The sequence below is a fragment of the Euprymna scolopes genome, chromosome 24 (genome assembly GCF_053919585.1).
Source record: "Euprymna scolopes isolate OS-2025 chromosome 24, ASM5391958v1, whole genome shotgun sequence".
Taxonomy (NCBI): Eukaryota; Metazoa; Mollusca; class Cephalopoda; order Sepiida; family Sepiolidae; genus Euprymna; species Euprymna scolopes.
This window is the reverse complement of record NC_136505.1, coordinates 7,045,784-7,064,653: the sequence shown is the minus strand read 5'-3', so window position 1 is coordinate 7,064,653 and position 18,870 is coordinate 7,045,784. Positions and strand designations below refer to the sequence as shown.

At 35.4% G+C, this 18,870-nt stretch overlaps 1 protein-coding gene across 8 annotated transcripts in view; it reads right to left on the bottom strand.

Moving 5' to 3' along the window:
• The window catches only part of LOC145246571 (cytosolic phospholipase A2-like), a 594,967-nt gene that overhangs the window by 340,560 nt on the left and 235,537 nt on the right, over positions 1–18,870 (bottom strand). The window contains exon 1 of one of the 8 annotated variants that reach the window (XM_080108181.1): positions 6,993–7,010. The exons of the other annotated variants lie outside the window; for them this stretch is intronic. The gene's annotated coding sequence lies outside the window, so the exon portion shown is untranslated. Of the gene's footprint in view, positions 1–6,992; positions 7,011–18,870 lie in introns of those variants that run through there. 8 annotated transcript variants of the gene reach the window in all.

Below are 18,870 nucleotides of genomic sequence, written 5' to 3'. Positions count from 1 at the left end.
GAATCGACCCTTGTGAAACACCAATTGTTTTGACAATACAACTTGTATTATCCCCTTGTCTAAGAATGATTTGATTATACAAAGTATTCGTCCAGTAATAACATATGCTTTAATTTTCATCTCTCTTTTGCAGATATTGGTAGTGCTAAATACTAAGAAAGCAACTACTGTTATGGGCGCGATTCCGAATCAGAACTGCGTTCATCACTGACATAAGAATTTTGTACTGAGAATGGTGATGGTTACGTCGAAAAACATTCTGGACACATTGGAACACAAAACATCACTTGTTTTAATGATACCACGACTGTATTCGAAACTCTTCAATCTTTTTATTTGAAAAAAATTGGAGTATCTAATTTTGAAACGACTTTCATGTATATATATATATATATATATATATATACACTGTGTCAATCGCTTTATTTGAGATTAGTAAAATATCAATATTTCACTAAATATACGTAACACAAAAATAAAAATTGTATCATTAAATTACTGTTTCAAGGTTAGTTATTTCCCAAAATTGTATTCAAATCCATGCAGTATTCACGAAGTAATGACAATTTTATTTATTATCAAGTAATTTATACTGTCCATCGGTTTATTGCAGGTCTTTTAGGATGCCAAAAAATGGGGCGATTAACGGTTATCGAAAAGGAAAGGATTGTTGCTGGACTCGCAGAAGGATTGTTCATCAAAGATTTAGCTATGGAGCTGAAAAGGAATCCAAGAACTTTCGCTTCATTGGTAAACAACCCTAAAACCAAATCCAGAAAGGATAAGGACACCAAAAGAAACCTTACACATCGTGATATTCTGAAAATTCGTAGAGAAGTGAACCGAAACACAAACAGCACCAGTGCTTCTATTTTTGCAAGAGCTGGAATCGCTCCAAGATCCAGACAGGCTCGATGTAATGTGTTAAAAGGGATGACAAGGAACATTAAACCTATTCCAAAGCCTCCATGGAGCAAACAACATAGGGAAAAACGAAAGACTTAGGCACAGAATTACATGAAAATGGATTTCCAACGTGTCCTATTTGCAGAGGAGACCCGTGCTACTCTTGACGGTTCGGATGGATGGCCCATAGTTTGGGACTCTAACGACACTCCAAACCTTTCATCATTGCCAACGAGGGGGTGGAGACATCATTTTTTTTGGGTGGGAATCATTAGGGATAAGTTGGTTGGACCATTTCAAGTTCCAGAGGGGGTAAAACTTACCAGCAATGCATACACGATCTTTTTGGATAAACATTTGTCACTATGGCTAGATGACCTACCATTTTCACGTCGCTGTCAGATTATTTTTCATGCATAACAATACACGATTCCATTCTGCTAGGGCGACTACAGCCTTCCTTGAATCTATGGGCTTCTTTGGAGAAACTATCATGACATGACCACCGTGTTCTCCAGACTTTAACCCTATTGAATATCTCTGGTAAATATTAAAAAAAGGGATTTTATGAGGGAGGAGAGCAAATTACTTCAAATGATATATATATATATATATATATACGTTTTAATAATTCTAGTATTTGCTAGTTAAGGCATTAAGTGAAACCGCAATTTATTGTAGTTATAAAGTGCCCAATAAAAAAAGTGAAAACTGTTGGATATGCAAAAAATATATATATAAAAACAAACCGCGTATAATATGTAAGGTTGCGTGAAAATCATTTAAAGTTGATGCGAAATGTAAGACAGTTTTGTAGAGAGAATGGATTCCAAAATAAGTTCAGCGTGACGATGCATATAATCCATTGGAAAGCCTTTAAAATAGCTGAAATAATTAAAATTGTTTTTTCCGAGCAGTGCAGTAGTCCAAAGAGAAGTCTGTCCCCAGTCAAATGGGACCTAATAGTAAAAAGAGAGAAATCCGATATGAGAACTTTAATCATAGGCTTAATTAGAAAAAGTGATTTCAAATTAAATTTTAAAGTAATTAAGTTCAGGCTTAGCGGGGAAAAATCAGTCCGTGAAAGCTCGTATTACGCTGACCGGAAATTGTCTAGACAGAACGAAACAGATCTTTCTATGAAGTGTTAAATTCGATGTCATTATCAAAAAATTGGAGGAGCGAGGATTATAAAGTTTTAAGTGTTGCAGAATAATAGCTTATTAAGGCTGTGGAAAAGTCATGATGATGATAAATATGACAAAATAATAATAATAATAATAATAATAATAATAATAATAATAAAATACTAATACTAATAATAATAATAGTAAATTAGTAATTATAGTAACAAATTTAGAAATAAGCATAATTTTTTTTAGTAATAATGATAAAAAACGGTAATAAAGATGGCGATAATAATATTATTTATAATAGCAGCAACAGTGATATTGTCACGAATTTTTATGTCAATCATATACCGATATTGATAAAAGTATATATATATGTATACAGTTATATATATATATATATATATATATATATATACACAGTTACATATATATATATCTATATATACATATACACACATGCACACATACATACTTACACATACTTACCCACATTGATACATACATAAGTAAACCCATAAACACACAAGTACACACACATACACACACATATATATATATATATATATATATATACAACGCACAAAAACATTTACAAGTACACATACACACACACACATATATATATATATACAACGCACAAAAACATCTACAAGTACACACACACACACACACACACACACACACACATATATATATACAACGCACAAAAACATCTACATAGACATATTAAAAAACAAAAAACCTTAACAGAAATATAAATAAATAGATACACATAGATAGACACACATAAGGACAATTATATACAGAAAAATTATAACAGATGCTAAAACCACTACCACCACTACCACCACCACCACCACCACCCCTCCTACTAATAATAATAAAAATAAAAAACTGAAATGTAATAAGTCCTCAGACGTACCTCTCCATCGTTCAGTATATCGATACACTATATCTTTTGGAGCGGTAGAAGATCCCACCATTTTCCCAGCGTCCCTGGCAACAGATTTGATGTACGTGTTCCATTTCAGATCAGGATAAAGGTCAAACCCAGAAGCTTGTCAAAACATGATGTAGCCTCCTCAAGACGAGAGCAATCCATTTCAACTGATGCCAGTTGTGGATCAGAGCGTTGATGATGCAAAGATAGAATCTTGGTTTCAGAACTGCCAGCAACCATTGTAAGAAAGTAATAAAGAATGCAAGAGAGTTATATGCTCAGTCCACCAGTGTTGGCAAATAGCAAACAGAATTCTGAACATAAGCGTGTGCTCTATCCCAACTATCATCAATGGACCTGAGTTAATTTCGCCAGCATCAGACAAAGCTAAACTCTTTGCTAAGAACTTTGTAGCTAATTCTACTCTTTGCGAGCAAGGCCGCCAACCCCCAATATTTCCTCCTGTATCAGAAAACATGCTATGTGATATACAAATATCTGTACGTAATGTTGCCAAGCTAATCAAAAAACTTGATTCCAGTAAAGCAACATGCCCTGATGGTATTCCAATTATAGTACTCAAAAAAATTAAACCAGAACTAGCGCCCATACTTACAAAACTGTTTAAACGTTGTCTTCAGGAGAATATCTCTCCATCACCCTGAAAAATCTCATCAGTATGCTCTGTATGTAAGAATTCAGGTGATCGCTCATCCTCCTCTCAGTACAGGCCTATAAGTCTCCTGTGCGCCATGAGTAAGTTGCTGGAATCTGTGTTAAATAGAGAAGTAATCAACCATCTCAACAAGATAACCTTCTTAGTGACACACAATATGGTTTCCGTTCTGCTAGATCTACAGCAGATGTGCTTACAGTTATATCTCATAGGATTAGCAAATCTCTAGACAGAGGCAACCTTTCTAGAGCAATTGCTCTTGACATATCAAAGGCCTTTGATAGGGTATGGCATAAAGGTTTACTCCGCAAGATCTCCAGCTATGGTATAGCTGGTAATGTCTTCTACACTATAAAATCATTTCCCTCTGATAGGTTCATAAGAGTAGTAGTTGATGGGCAAAAATCAGAGGCTCACAGTATTAATGCCGGAGTCCCTCAGGGGTCCATCCTGAGCCTAACTTTTTTCCTGATCTACATTAATGATCTTCCAAATCACATCCTTACATCATTCGTAGACATTTGTGCTGACGATACTACCATCTATTGTAGCACATCTAAGACAGTAAACGACCAAGTTCTCTCCGATTCTCTCTCCTCTGATCTTGATCACGTTGTACAATGGGGAAAGTGGTGGCTGGTTACTTTTAATGCATCTAAAACCAAGCTTCTATCTTTACATCATCAACGTTCTGATCCGCATCTGGCATCATCAATTAAAATGAATGGCTCTCGTCTTGGGGAGGCCTCAAGTTTTGACAGGCTTCTGGGTTTGACCTTTACTCTTGATCTTAAATGGAATACGTACATCAAATCTGTTGCCAAGGTCGCGTGAAAAATGGGGGGATCCTTCTATCGATCCAGTAGATATCTCACTGCTGATGCAATTCTCTATCTATATAAGAGGCAGATACGCCCAAGGATGGAATACTGTTGCCACATCTGGGCAGGAGCTGCTAGAAAAGGCTTATTCTGCCTTGATAGGGTTCAAAATAAACTTCGTGGCCTGGTGGGAGATATCCTTTTCTCTTCGCTGCAACCTCTATCTCACAGAAAAGATGTTGCGAGTTTGTATCTGCTTTATGGTTATTTTCATGGAAAGTGTTCGACTGCGCTTCAATCTATGGTCCCCCCCTCGCCAAATTTTCACAAGAATCACTCGTCTAGCTGAAAACACTATCAATAACTCCCCCCACTCTTTATCTGTGCCTAAACCTAAACAGATTCCATGATCAAAGCTTCTTTCTTAGAACTGCACGACTGTGGAATTGTCTTCCGTTTTCCTGCTTTCCAGCTGTCTATAATATGGTTGTCTTCAAGTCCAACGTGAACAAGTTTCTGATGAGCCGTTACATTTAAGTTAACAAATTTACCGAACTTCCATTACTATCGACTACTATATTGTCCTTTTGACTACTCTACACTCTTTACCCCTTGCCATTGAGTGGCCTATCGGCCTTGATAAGTGGTGACGTCTATGTAAAAAAAACAACTCTAGTGAAAGTATAGTAATGCGCCTAAACAAAATTAATAATTGAAAATGGAAATACACACAAATACATGTGTATATATATGTATATATATGTGCATGTGTCTGTGAAATTATATTTGATTGAGATGACGCCGAATATCAAAGAAATATTTATCTTATGGAAAAATCAAAGCTTATGAGAATTCAAGACTGAAAATATATAAACGTAATCACTCATGTACAAGGGAAGCTAATTTGATGAAGCCTCTTTTAAATGAATAAATTCCGACATTGAATTCTGGTCGCAGAGAGAATGTTTCAACAATGAAATTAACGTTCATCAAAATAATGCAGTGAAACCATAAAAAAATCATGAGTTCAACCTCATAGAAATGATAAGACATGCAATTCTAAAAATATAAAAGGAAATACAGCAGCTTACCAAAAAAACGGATATAATGTCATAGAAATCATCCTCACAAACGAACTCGTGTTTGCTTAGCCTGTAAATTGCAATCAGATAATGTAGAAAAGAAAATACAAGCATAATTTTGTAGATCGCTCATTGGTGAACGAATGCCATTAATTTGCATATGTACAGAATTGGTAACAGTTAAAAGGGACGAATTCTAAAGCATGAGAGTTGAACTGATTTTTTTGTTGGACAGCTTAGAACGAGAACGAGAAGGAACGGTGGCGGATAATATCGAATACACGAGGATTTGTTGCAAGTTGAGATTTGGATTTAACAGATTAAGCATATAGTTCTCTTGCATTTTTTATTACTCTTTTACAGTGGTTGCTGGCGGTCCTGAAAGTAGCTTTAGTTTCAGTGCATCTATTACGTTGGTAGCTACGGAAAAAGTGATTTCTGTGTGCGATGGCAGCAGCACATTCAGGGGAGAACCATGGCTGGCTGTTAGGTTTTTATAAGCCTATAAAAGCTCTCGAGTTAAGTATCTAAACTTTTGAAACTGACTTTCTGAAAAGCATTCAGAACTTAGTAGTCTATTTTGTATTTGTACAGAATTTAGACCCGACGTAACTAACTAGCCGCTCGGATTTGCTCGGAACATGGCGTCAGCCGCCGGTTTTCGCCGAGCGTCGCGGATTATTTAAATGTAACAACCTTACCCATGTAACGAGCAAGTGTGAGATTCTACGCTTGTAGCATCCCATGCAAGAGAATGAAGGAGTTAGGGTTAGTTTCTTCCAATAAAGAAATAATGATTAAAGAAAACCCGTGTTGATATTGGATGCACCACGACTTAACTTAATTCCAAACATGTGAGTGTTTGTGGTCGGAGAGACAATGTGATAACCATTGAAAAGAAATGGAAACTAAAAAAATCCAGGAAAGTGAGTATAAAAATTATGTAGAATACGAATAAAAGTGAAAAATATTGTAATGCATGACATCATTGATAAAATCGACATCATAATTGGAATGTATGAAATCAATAAGATGGGAAGTGTGATTACAAAAAATAAAAAGATAATGTTTTGAAACATACACAGTGCTGTAGCTGTTCATCTGCCCAACTTTTGCAAAATCGAAGACAAAGACCTAAAATATTTATGGAGATAAATGAGCAATGAAATGGAAATGAAAAGGAAGACCTCCAGTGTTACAGGAGTATTAATTTAAAATATTACAAGAATTCCTTGGAATGTAAAAAGAATTCGAAAAAGGGATTTAAAAGATTAATAGCTGGCGTACAAGGTATGTTACCGTTGAAATCAGTGTTATCGGCCACAAAAGATATAATCCGTCGAATGGTTTCAGGGATTGAACCGTTTCGCAGCATATTATACGAGGAGCTAGATAATATATGTGCGTGATGTGGAAAAAATAGAGAAGGCTTACCGCAAAAACGTGCTCGTATCTGTCTGTCTCGCGGGCTGAGAAGGAAAAATGAAATGATCCAAGATGGCGACCGTGGGCTTTTAATGCCAACGGTCCCGCACAGTTCTCGAAAAATCACGTCTCACACGGAGTTTTGAAGTGAATCCAGGCACCATAAAAGCAGGTTGCTGGGGGGGGGCAGAAGCGTTCAGACCTGTGTAGAAAGAAAATTCGTCAAACTTTTCCGAACTTGTTTACATTAGACTTGCAGGCAACGATATTGTAGTCGGCCAAGAAGCAAGTCAGCAGAACACTTATTCCATAGACGGGCAGTTCTAAGAAAGAAGCGTTCAGACATGTGTAGAGTGAACATCGTTGTGCGACTCAAACTTTTCCAATTCACTTAACGAAAAGAAAGTGGAAAGAGGAACTGCGATTATGAATCTTAATTTTGCCTCTTTTCACCTAAACATAGCAAAGGAACTATAGCAGTACAAATTGATCTGTTACAAAGAACTGCTTGATACCGTTAACAGTTGGACATTATGTGGTGCTAAAGATTGCAGTCGGTCACAAAAAAATATTAATGGTAAAAACAAGACAAAAGAGGTCACTAATTCTTATATTAATGGCATAATAGTAGATGTGACATAGTTATTAAGAGAAATGTAACCCAACCAGCTATGATGATCGAAGATTGCCCAAAAAAGGAAGGGGGGGGGCTAAAGAGAGCTAAATTAGAGCTATGGTCGAAAATTGCCTCAGAAGTTTGCTAATAAGAGCTGATTTAGAGCCTTATATTTAGGTGGCAATCTTCCAGGATTACCGGGTGACCCTGCTGGTTAGAAAGAGAAACCGCTTTGTCGCCGATGTGAAATACATTTTAAACGGCCAGTGCCAGGAGTAAACCGGTTTGTGAGAAATCGTGGATAGGAAATGTTACCAACCAAAAGTTACTTAATTGCTGTGTATGGTGGAGGTGGCGTGGCTACTTTTCCAATCGGGGCAAATCAGAGTATGACGCAGTGAGTGAGGTTTGGTTACATTGGAGACCCCACCTTGGCCAGACTTCCCCAACACACCTCCCCACCCCGCGTGAAAAGACTTGCTAACTGACTGATTGATAAGCAAGGAATCGGTTGTTAAAAAAAAGAAAAGCCCTGTTGAGTGACTATTGAGTACTGCCAGTAGGAAGAAAATATAATCGATGCTTTTATTTTATTTTTTTCTGTTAATAATCTATAGAATTAATATTTCCAGAGTCATTATTCATCGTTATTAATTGTGAGTAAACAAAAAAAAAAACGACCATGTTGATTAATCTTTTTCAGTGAACGGCAAACGAGAAAGAGAATCGCCCACTTACCGCATACACTACCCGGCCCGCAGTGTCACATCAACCCTATCATCGAAAAACGGATGGGACTGCACCGTTGCGCTTTTGTGGATTTTCAAATCGAACCATTTGGAACTACTCTCGTGAGTGACTAGTGACTTGCTGTCATATAGCATTTAATGTTATATTGGTACAGCTGGTCATTTCTTATGTTGTATTGGTTTCGTTTGACAACGATATGAATTATAACTAGGTGGACACCACGGTCTTCCTCGTGTTGCATTTTAACTGAGAGCGATCGGGTCTTCGCACCAGGTTATAGAAGAAATTATGGATCATGTAAATGGATTTGTACTGACAACAAAGATATGCGAGCTGATATTAACTAGGAGAAACAGGATTCAAAAATATGAGAGGAGAAGTGAGTAATATTGTTCTTGAGTCACTCTCCAGTTGCTGTGTTATTTTGATTAATGTACGATTACGAAAAGACGAAAAGAGCAAATGAATTACACAATAAAAAAGTTTATGAAAAAAGTAAAAAAAAAAAAAAAAAAAAAAAACCCGAGGATTTTGTTTCTGGAGCTTGACTCATACCTGGAACCAAAAATTGTAGTGAAATGATGTGGTTTGATGCAAGCATAATTGCAACAGAAATTGTGGTAGAGATTAGTGGTTTGTAAAATGTAGATACAGCATGGATGAGCAAAAAGGATGACTATAATTACACAAACGACGAAACAGATGATTTTCTGAAAAGTATAAATTTAGCTATAAAATCGAAATTGAGAAGATCGAAATACGGATTGATTCAGCTACCGTATTTTTTTTTATCCATGTTCATCCCCCACAAGGCACATCGCTACTTGGATGTGACGGGTTACTATTTATAAATGTTCCTAGGAAAGATTAACAAGATGTTGGTTTAAACTTCTTCATGTCAGTACAGTCAGGGAAGCAGAATTTGAATTTCGAAGTTTAGCTGCTCGAGGGAATAAACTTTCTGGCATCAGCAACAGCGAAGAGGTTTCTAAGCGGGTTTGTCGGAAATATGTACAAGAGTTCATCAGAGCACATTCCATTAAAGTACTTGTAAAAAAGGCAGAAGGATGCAATATATCGGCGATGAGACAGGACTTGGAGCTTAATTGGGACCTATTAGATTGACATTATCCAAGAGGTATTAAGTTGAGTGAACTTTACATTGGCGGATAACGGACGAATGTGGACAAATGATTGTAAATCGGGGATCATGAATATTTGAGGAGATAATATCCGAATTTGAATTTTGAATAAAGGCCGATGCACTAACACGAATAAACAGTATTTAGTTAAGAAGAAAAAGATCCCGTTATCAGAGAACCAGAAGAATCGCATGTCATGCGCCATATGAGAGTGGTTAGACCTTTATATTTGATGCGAAAAGTTAATTCTCTTATAGAACTGGAAAGAAGTTCAGTACGTGGTCAATAATTGCGTTCGATGTCAATCAATCGCTCTTACCGTGAAATTGGGATTGCGAACAACTGGAGAAAGTTTGCTATTGATTTAACATCCAATCGCAGGGGATCGCATGTCAATGTCCGATGTCAACGTGAGACTTGCGAAACGAAATGTAGTGATGCCAATGATGTGGTACAAGTGCACTGTTTCTAGTCAGAACTTCCCCAGACGGTGTTAAAAATATGAAAGGAAAGAATATATTACATTATTATAAGCCTCGGGGCAAATTGAATCGTAGAGCGACATCATCGAATACTAAAGGCAATAGCCGAAAGATGAGAGAGGTCACATTCTAGTACAATATAGTAACTAAGGTTAAACGAAAAAAGGCAAAAATGTCACACAGATCAGGTTTTAATTAGGAATGAAGGAAACCCAGAGATAATCGCTAGAAATTGATAAGCAAGCGCCAATCAGAATTCAAATAGAAGTTCGGACGAAGCCACCGAATACACGAGCTATGGCGTAATGAGAAGAAGAGTAATTACTAGAATGCACTCCACTAACAAATTAAATGTCGATGAAATGCAGCGGCAGTTAAGATCTATACATACAGGCGTGATATCTAAATTAGCCGTGTGGATGTAAGCATCACCTGCGAGTGTAAAAAAGTTGAGGCGCTGGCATAGAGAGAATATCATGTGCCGATCTAAACACGGGACTTTGTAATAAGAAATAATTTTTGCTGATCGTGGAGAGCGTGTAGTTTAAATATATACAGAGATGAAATTTTGTCTACTGTAACAATATAAGTAGAGAGAGAGGTAGAGAGAGGGAGACAAAGACGAAGAGAGTGACAGAGAGAAAGAGAGAGGGGGAGGGAAAGCGAAATAGAGAGGGGGAGAGATAGAGACAGGGAGAGAGAGGTAGAGAAATAAAGAGAGGAAGAGAGAGAGAGAGAAAGAAAGGGAGAGAGAGAGAGAGAGAGAGAGAGAGAGAGAGAGAGCGTGGAATGTTTCACGCCAGCGTTCATTTTTTTGTCAGAACTTGTCTTTGTAGTAAAATTTGCGGTAGGAAATGATTTTTGCTGATTATGGAGAGCGTGTAGTTTAAAATATAGAGAGATGAAATTTTATCTAATGTAACAATACAGATAGAGAGGTAAAGAGAGACGTAGAGAGAGGGAGAGAGGAGAAGAGATTGACAGAGAGAAAGAGAGAGAAAGGGAAAGCGGGAGTGAGAGAGGGAGAGAGGGAGAGATAGAAAGACAGGAAGAGAGACGCAGAGAAAGAGAGAGAGAGGAATATATATATATAGAGAGAGAGAGGGAGAAAGAAAGAGAGCGTGGAATGTTTCACATATGCATTTATTTTTGTCAGAACTTGTTGCTTGATTTCTAATAGGTGTCATTCATTTAAATATGAGAACAACTACTTTAAGGTCCAATTGCAAAATACACGCAATTGAATTTTGAACTGCTGGCGTTGGGATTTGTTTATTGTGATTGTTGTTGAAGAGGAACTTTTAATTTCTTTACGGTATTGCATTATGCAAAGAGAAAACAAAACAAAACAAGAAACTGAAGAGAATGCAACGAAATACTAAAAATTGAAAAGGGAAGTCAATGATTTGCCACAACGAAATAATATGAATCATGTAAAAATCATCGAGTGAATTCAATAACAGAATAAATTAGCAATCTGTGAAAATCAATGAAAGAAAGAAGTATGAAAAACGTGAAGAAAAATAGAAATGAATCAACGAAACACTTCAATCAACTTTGCAGAAATGTTGAATTCCAAATAACCGTACCTAATTTGAAATAATGATTATCCCAAAAGAATGCGAGAGGTTTGTATAATACGTTATTCGATCAAAAGGTGAACAATCACACTACCTTAACAATAATGGTATGGATGACAATAATTGTAATAATATTTTGTTCTACGATTTTTATATTATTATAATTGTTATTATCATTAGTAAGGTTTTACGTCGATTTATTGCAAGACTTTGTATTCGCACATCTCATTACTTAATCAATAATGTTAAATATATAAATTAATATTTGTTATATCCGTATTGCATTTTGTAAATTAAACTCTTAAAGCACTGACTTATAAAAAGTTAACATTAAATCGTATTGATTATCCTCGAATAGATAGATTAGTAAGATGTGTTCTTCGGCCAAGAGGGAAAAGCATGCTATTGCTATGCGAAATTTAATGGATGACAATAATTGCAATAATATTTTGTTCCATGACTTGTAACTGAATATTAAAGAGCGGCTTTGTGATATTTTTATTAGCAGGTTTATTGCATTATTATACATCCATACATTTCAGTGCTTGATTCAATATTGGTTCTTTGAGTTGTATAGATTTTATTAACATTTGTCTTTCTTTTTTGTAATGAGTAAAAGTATGTAGAAAACAATGAAACAATGTACGGTGTGTTCTATTCATCCAGATAATTAATTAATGTGCTTCAGTTTATATAAGACACCATGCTGAATGCAATGTGAGATATTCTGTAATGAGTAAAAGTAATAATTAACTCTGTAATCACTAGGGCTGGGACAACAGAATATTCTTTTCATTGTTTTGACTAGCGAGTGTGTATTCGTTGATGCTTTTATATAGAGTGATGTGGTTTTCGGTTGATTAACTGTGTCTGTGTCGTATATACACTAGAGAGTCCAAAACAGTGATAAGAATATTCTGTTGTTATAGCCCTAGTAATCACATTAAAGAAAATGGTAATCTCACACGATTGCAGAGATCAACAACGGGCACTTACGCACACGTACATACGACCTTGTGCATTTTTACCAAAAGCTATTGTCTGTATTAAACATGTATAACTATTCTTTACTTGTTTTTAATTAAGTCTTCGGTTGTAAGTAAATACACTCTGTATCCATCTTCATTAATTCATGTCGTCGAACGCGCAACACATACCCCCAAAATTATACTTAGCGGTTGACTCCTCTATCTATTTAATAAACGATTCATACATCGGTATGACTAGCAATAGTTTTTCTCCCCGGCTTTCATGTAATCTGTCTTCCCTTAACAGTTCCATCTCGACATCTAATAGCACATGACACCAACAAAATGAATTTAGAAATATATTAATAAAAATACCGCCATTCTAGCCGTCCCATATTGTAACTTGCTCCTCCCAATCATAGAAGCCCTATTCATTCGCATAAACCAACCGACCATCAATCCGGTTCAATATGATGGAGAAAAAACGTTTAAGTTTTTTTAACCGATTTTGATCAACTGTTTCAATAAATCTACTAAATGTAATGTTTTAAGTAATCACTAGGGCTATGATAAGAGAATATTCTTTTCATTATTTTGACTCTCGAGTATATACCAGTCAACATCTTTTTAGAATCAATTGATTAACTGTGTCTAACCGTGTCGGATATATACTCGAGAGTCAAAACGATGATAAGAATATTCTCTTGTCATAGCCTTAATAATCACTCGTCTGAGGATTACTCATGGAAGTCAATAAAATATGAAAAAAGATGGATTGTAAGAGAAACAAACAGGAATTGCCCCTGCTATTTAATGAAACATGCGTAAGCAAAACTAAAATATTAAATAAAATAGATAAGAACTATATATATACTTAATTGAAGAAAGCTAACGCTAACATTACTTATGAGATATTTTATCTTATATAATTGGTTTAATACAGAAAAAAGCTAAAAAGTAATAAAACGTCCAATAAAATCAGGAAGATATCGGTTATCATCAAGTTTAGTATCCCAGTGTTTACAAAGACTTTCAAAAGGCTTTCTGTGTTTTTTTCGGCTAGACAAAAATAGTCTTTGCTTGAAATTTATATGTCTATAAAAGTAAGAATACGCGTGAGGATACTTCTCAACCTATATACTCAACGATTTTTTAGCTACGGACTTGAAATTTGGTATATAGAATATTCAGACACGTGGAAAACTTTTTAATCGATGTTCATCCGGAAATAACGGCTGCTAAAGAGTAAGAATTATCAAAGTGGTACATGGAGGCCGTCGGGTTTTTATCATTTTGTAAACTGTTTCTCGACCGCGCATGTCCAGTCGAGAAACATGACAGAATAACATTTTTGAAAACACTTTCTTTCTTTCGTGTTGAATTTGAGTATTTTTATTTAATTTATAAGAAATGAACTGTTTAGAAAAAACAAACAAACAAACAAACAAACAACATGATACTCAAAATACTCAATTAAAATATTAATAGAAAATATAATATTTATGCGTATATTACGACCGGGCAACGTCGGGTACATATTCTAGTTTTATATAAAAATATACTTGAAACAAGGTCTTACACGTTTTCTTTAAATCAAACATCATACAAAAGCGCGTGAGGGGTATTTAAAGATCTATTTTTTTCGTCTATATTAATATTGAGTATAAAGATAGATAATTGTAAATTATGAATCAGTTTCTAAAGGAAAAACAAACAAAATCAAATCGAGTGTACGATCGTTTCGGAAACGATATTTATTTTATTAAAATTGAGAATAAACATTGACAAAAATTGACAAATACTTTTGTTTTCGAATATAATCTTCTCAGCACAAAAAGATGCGGGGAAGAAGTTTAAGATACCAAAATAAAGTAGCATTTTTGTAGTAAGGCGGGTGGACATGAAAGCATTTAAAATGTAAGGAAAATTTTTTGAAAGCCTTTGCCAACATGGGGATGCTAAACGTGAAGATAATCAAAAGGAGAATAAAGACGAAAAATGACGAGAGAAATAATGTGGAAATATATAGATATGAACATTAACTTATGATAGAACACACGTGAATTTAGTAAGAAAGAAAGCTCCAACCAGAACTTGCTCCAATACTCACAAAACTGTTTAAGCGTTATCTTAAGGAGAATTGCTTCCCAACATCCTGGAAAACCTCATCAGTATGCCCTGTATTTAAGAATTCATGTGATAGATCATGTCCCTCTCCGTACAGACCAATAAGTCTCCTGTACGTCATGGGTAAGTTACTAGTGTCCATATTAAATAAGGAAGTAATCAACCACCTCATCAGAAATACTCTCCTTAGTAACATGCAATATGGTTTCCGTTCTGCTAGATCTACAACAGATGTGCTAACGGTTTTATCACATAGGATTAATGAATCTTTCGACAAAGTCTTCATCTCTAAGGCAATTGCTTTTGACATATCAAAGGCTTTTGATAGAGTATGGCATAAAGGCCTACTTCACAAGATTTTCAGCTTCGGTGTAGCTGAAATGTCTTCTCAGTTATTAAATCATTTCTCTCTGATAGGCTCATAAGAGTAGTGGTTGATGGACAGACATCAGAAGCCCACAGTACTAATGATGGAGTCCCTCAGGGGTCCATCCTGGGCTCAACTATCTTCCTGATCTACATCACTGATTTCCCAAACACATACTTAGATCATTCTCTGACATCTATGCTGATGACACTGCCATCTATGGCAACGCATCAAAGGCCGTAAACTAGCAAGTTCTTTCTGATTCTCTCCCCTCGGATCTTGAAGTCCTAGTACAATGGGGGGAAGAGGTGACTGGTTTCTTTTAATCCATCTAAAACCAAGCTCCTATCTTTACATCATCAACGCTCTGATCCCCATCTGACATGAATTGAAATGGAGAGCTCTCGTCCTTTACTCCTGATCTGAGATAGACCACGTACATCAAATCTGTTGCCAAGGTAGCTGGAAAAATGGTGGAATCTTTCTACCGCTTCAGGAGATATCTCACAACTGATGCAATTTTCTATCTATATAAAAGCCAAGTACGTTCAGGGATGGAGTATTGTTGCCACATTTGGGCAGGAGCTGCTAGAAGCAGCGTATCCTACCTTGACAGAGTACAAAATAGACTTCGTAACTTAGTGGGGGATGTCCTTTCCTCTTCCTTGCAACCTCTTTCACACAGAAGGGACGTTGCGAGCCAGTCTTTGTTTTATCGTTAGTTCCATAGCAAGTGATCGTATGAACTCTTATCTCACGAATCTTTCTCGATAAACACCCGTCTAACTGAAACCACTGTTAACAACTTCCCCACTCTTAAACTGTGCCTAAATTAAAACATAGATTTCATGAACAATGCTTCTTCTAAGAACTGCACGCCTGTAGAACTTTCTTCCGTTTGCAGACTACAACTTGGATGTCTTCAAGTCCAACATAAACAAATTCTTGATGAACCGCCCCTTAAGTAATCCAATCTACCAAATTTCCATTAATAACGACTACTACGATATTATCCTACTGATTACTGTACACTCAATAACCCTTATCCTCGAGTGGCCCAAGGGCTTTGATTAGTGGTGACTGTTATGTAAAAAAGAAAAGTAATTTTGGAAAGGGAGAACTTTTTACAACATCTAATGCGTGTCAAGAGCCGTTCTTGGTCTCTTAAATGATATGATCAAATTAGGCTCCATTTCAACTGAACCGATGCTATCGCTCAACCGACAGATGCATGCATGCAAAAACATGAGAAAATTCAAAATTTATGAGTGTCTGTTAAAGAGAACATACCGGAAGCAAAAGAAATCAACCGGAAACAAAGACAATAATATATACGATATAGACAGCACCATAGTTAACGATGCACTTCAAGTAACCTTTTTTAACAGGTGCTAAATAATCATTTATGAAGAAGAAGAAGAAGAAGAAAAAGAAGAAGAAGAAAAAGGCAATCCCTTTTAATTGAATATGCTTTTAGATAACTTTTTAGCTTATTTAAAAATCATATCAAAATGATTTACATATTTTCAAAATCAATTGATTCCAAGAACATATTTTTAATAAAAGAATAGTCTGATTTATGATTTTTCCTTTCAAACAAATAAAAGAATAAAGCAACTTCATCTGCAGAAACAATTCATAAAATTAAACTCCTTTGAGCAGAAATTAAAAAAAAATCTTTTATAATAAAAATAAATTCATTTTATCGTTGAAAACTTCAAATCCATCAATTATTTATTTCGTCCAAGTCTTCAACTCGATCAATTCAAATGAATTACTGTTACAATTTTAAATTACGATCATATACTTTTTCTATAATTATAAAGTTTTAGTAAAGTGAATTAATAATATTCTTTTAGTCTATTTCACTTCTTACAATTTTAAATTAATCACGTTGAGATCAGTACTAAGTTACTACAGGGGAACGATAAAATTGTCGCCCTAGAAAAGAAGCCACGGTTCCATTTCCATTTGAGGAAAACCGGTTTTCTTTCTTTGTTTCAAACAAGTTAGTAGTTAGCCAGTTGTGTACAAATTCTAAGAGCGATAGGAGCTTTGTATCATGTGTAAAAATGATTCTATGTTCAACGAGCGAGATTGGAGATGCGCCACTGTACAACTCACGCTCTTTACTGCGTCAAGTTATGACAACTGGATGATTGACAACAACCTCAAAATGCAAATCCGGTCGGTTCAACGCTGAAGTACACTTTTAACATCTTTTAACTAATGTAATCAGCCAATTACCGCATTTGGCGATAATGCTAATTCGTCACACAGACGCACAAACACACATTGCAACATAGTAATTTCATATGTACTACACTCATAAACACCATGCACCGTCTAACATAGCCAACACTAACATCATAATGCGTTTCTTGCATCCGACATGTAATAGTTTCAACATCATAAACTACGTCTGTTGTTTTAGTTATAACAAGGAGGGGTATATCTGGGAAACGAAAACTTCCTTAAGATCTTGTATTAACAACACAAACTTTACGCTGATAGCAAGATATTTCAACCTACCTGCCCATACATTAAACAGTATAAGATGCCCGCTGATACTATAATTTTCCCACAACTAAATTTCGCCAACAAAATTATATCACTTGTAATACAGGTTTGGGTCTACTAAACCCGCATAAATAATCCCACAAATGCCAATAATATATCCCATGTGAGATTACATTATCCTCCTATAACTATATATTAAGCTCCTACTGCTTATAACGAACAAAGACGAAGCAGCATTCACACTAGGCGAATCTTCTCTCAAAGGAGGAAGTTTTGGAGGGAAACTTAAATTTCCAAGCGGTCCCCAGTCGCATGTATATCCCGGTAAAGTTCTTGCAAGGTTTTGACATCTTTCTACATACAGCGCTTGATATTCTCAGATGGTCACTCATCTAGTACTGAGTAGGTTTAAAGTTGCTTAACGTTTTAGATCTAACGAGAAACGGTGTGTTGATGTGATTATGCCGTATGAAATATCGCTTATACTTCAAACAAATAATAATTCAATTAATACTGCACTTATATCAACAATAATTATTTCTTTTACATAAATTTATTTTATGCTACATTAGTTTTTATATATGTTTATTAATGTATCTATTTGTATAATTCCAATGTGGTTTTATTATATACTAGCTGGCAACCCGTTGTGTCCCGGTCGAACAATACGCTTACATATGATATCTTAATTCATGCAAATTGCGTATGAATTATTACACAATAAGACCTCTATTGATTATTATATATTACGAGGAAAAATTTGTCCGATGGACTAAATCGAAAAAAAAAATAATGTCGTTCATCAAATTCTGTTTGCTTACAATATCACGTCAGCTGATATTTGGGCTTGACGATGAATGCCCCGAGAAAAGTCATTGTTTAGTTTTAAAATATGCAAACTAAAAAATGATTTGCAGCGATTTTAAATAATACCTCTTCTTTCACCGTAAATTAGAATATAATGATGAACTAGGGTCAGCTTAGGGTGAATTTATAGCTAGGTTAGTGTAAAACCACAAAACAGTCTTGTTTTTATTGTGTAGATTTTTCAGAAGAAGTCATCATCGTTAGTTATCTTTTGTTAGAAATAAAAACATGTTCGAATAGGAGTTATTTCCACGATGATCTTTTTTTGTTCAGAATTATAAAAATGTCACACTCACAAAAATGTAAGAAATTGAAAACATAGTAAAAGCAAAAAAAAAAAATGTATATTTAAGATTGAGTAAATGATTTGAATCAATAAAAATTCGTCCACCCTAATTTACATGTCCTAAAATCAAGAAACCATTCGATTATATATCTCAACTTACATATAATGTGACTACAAAGAGG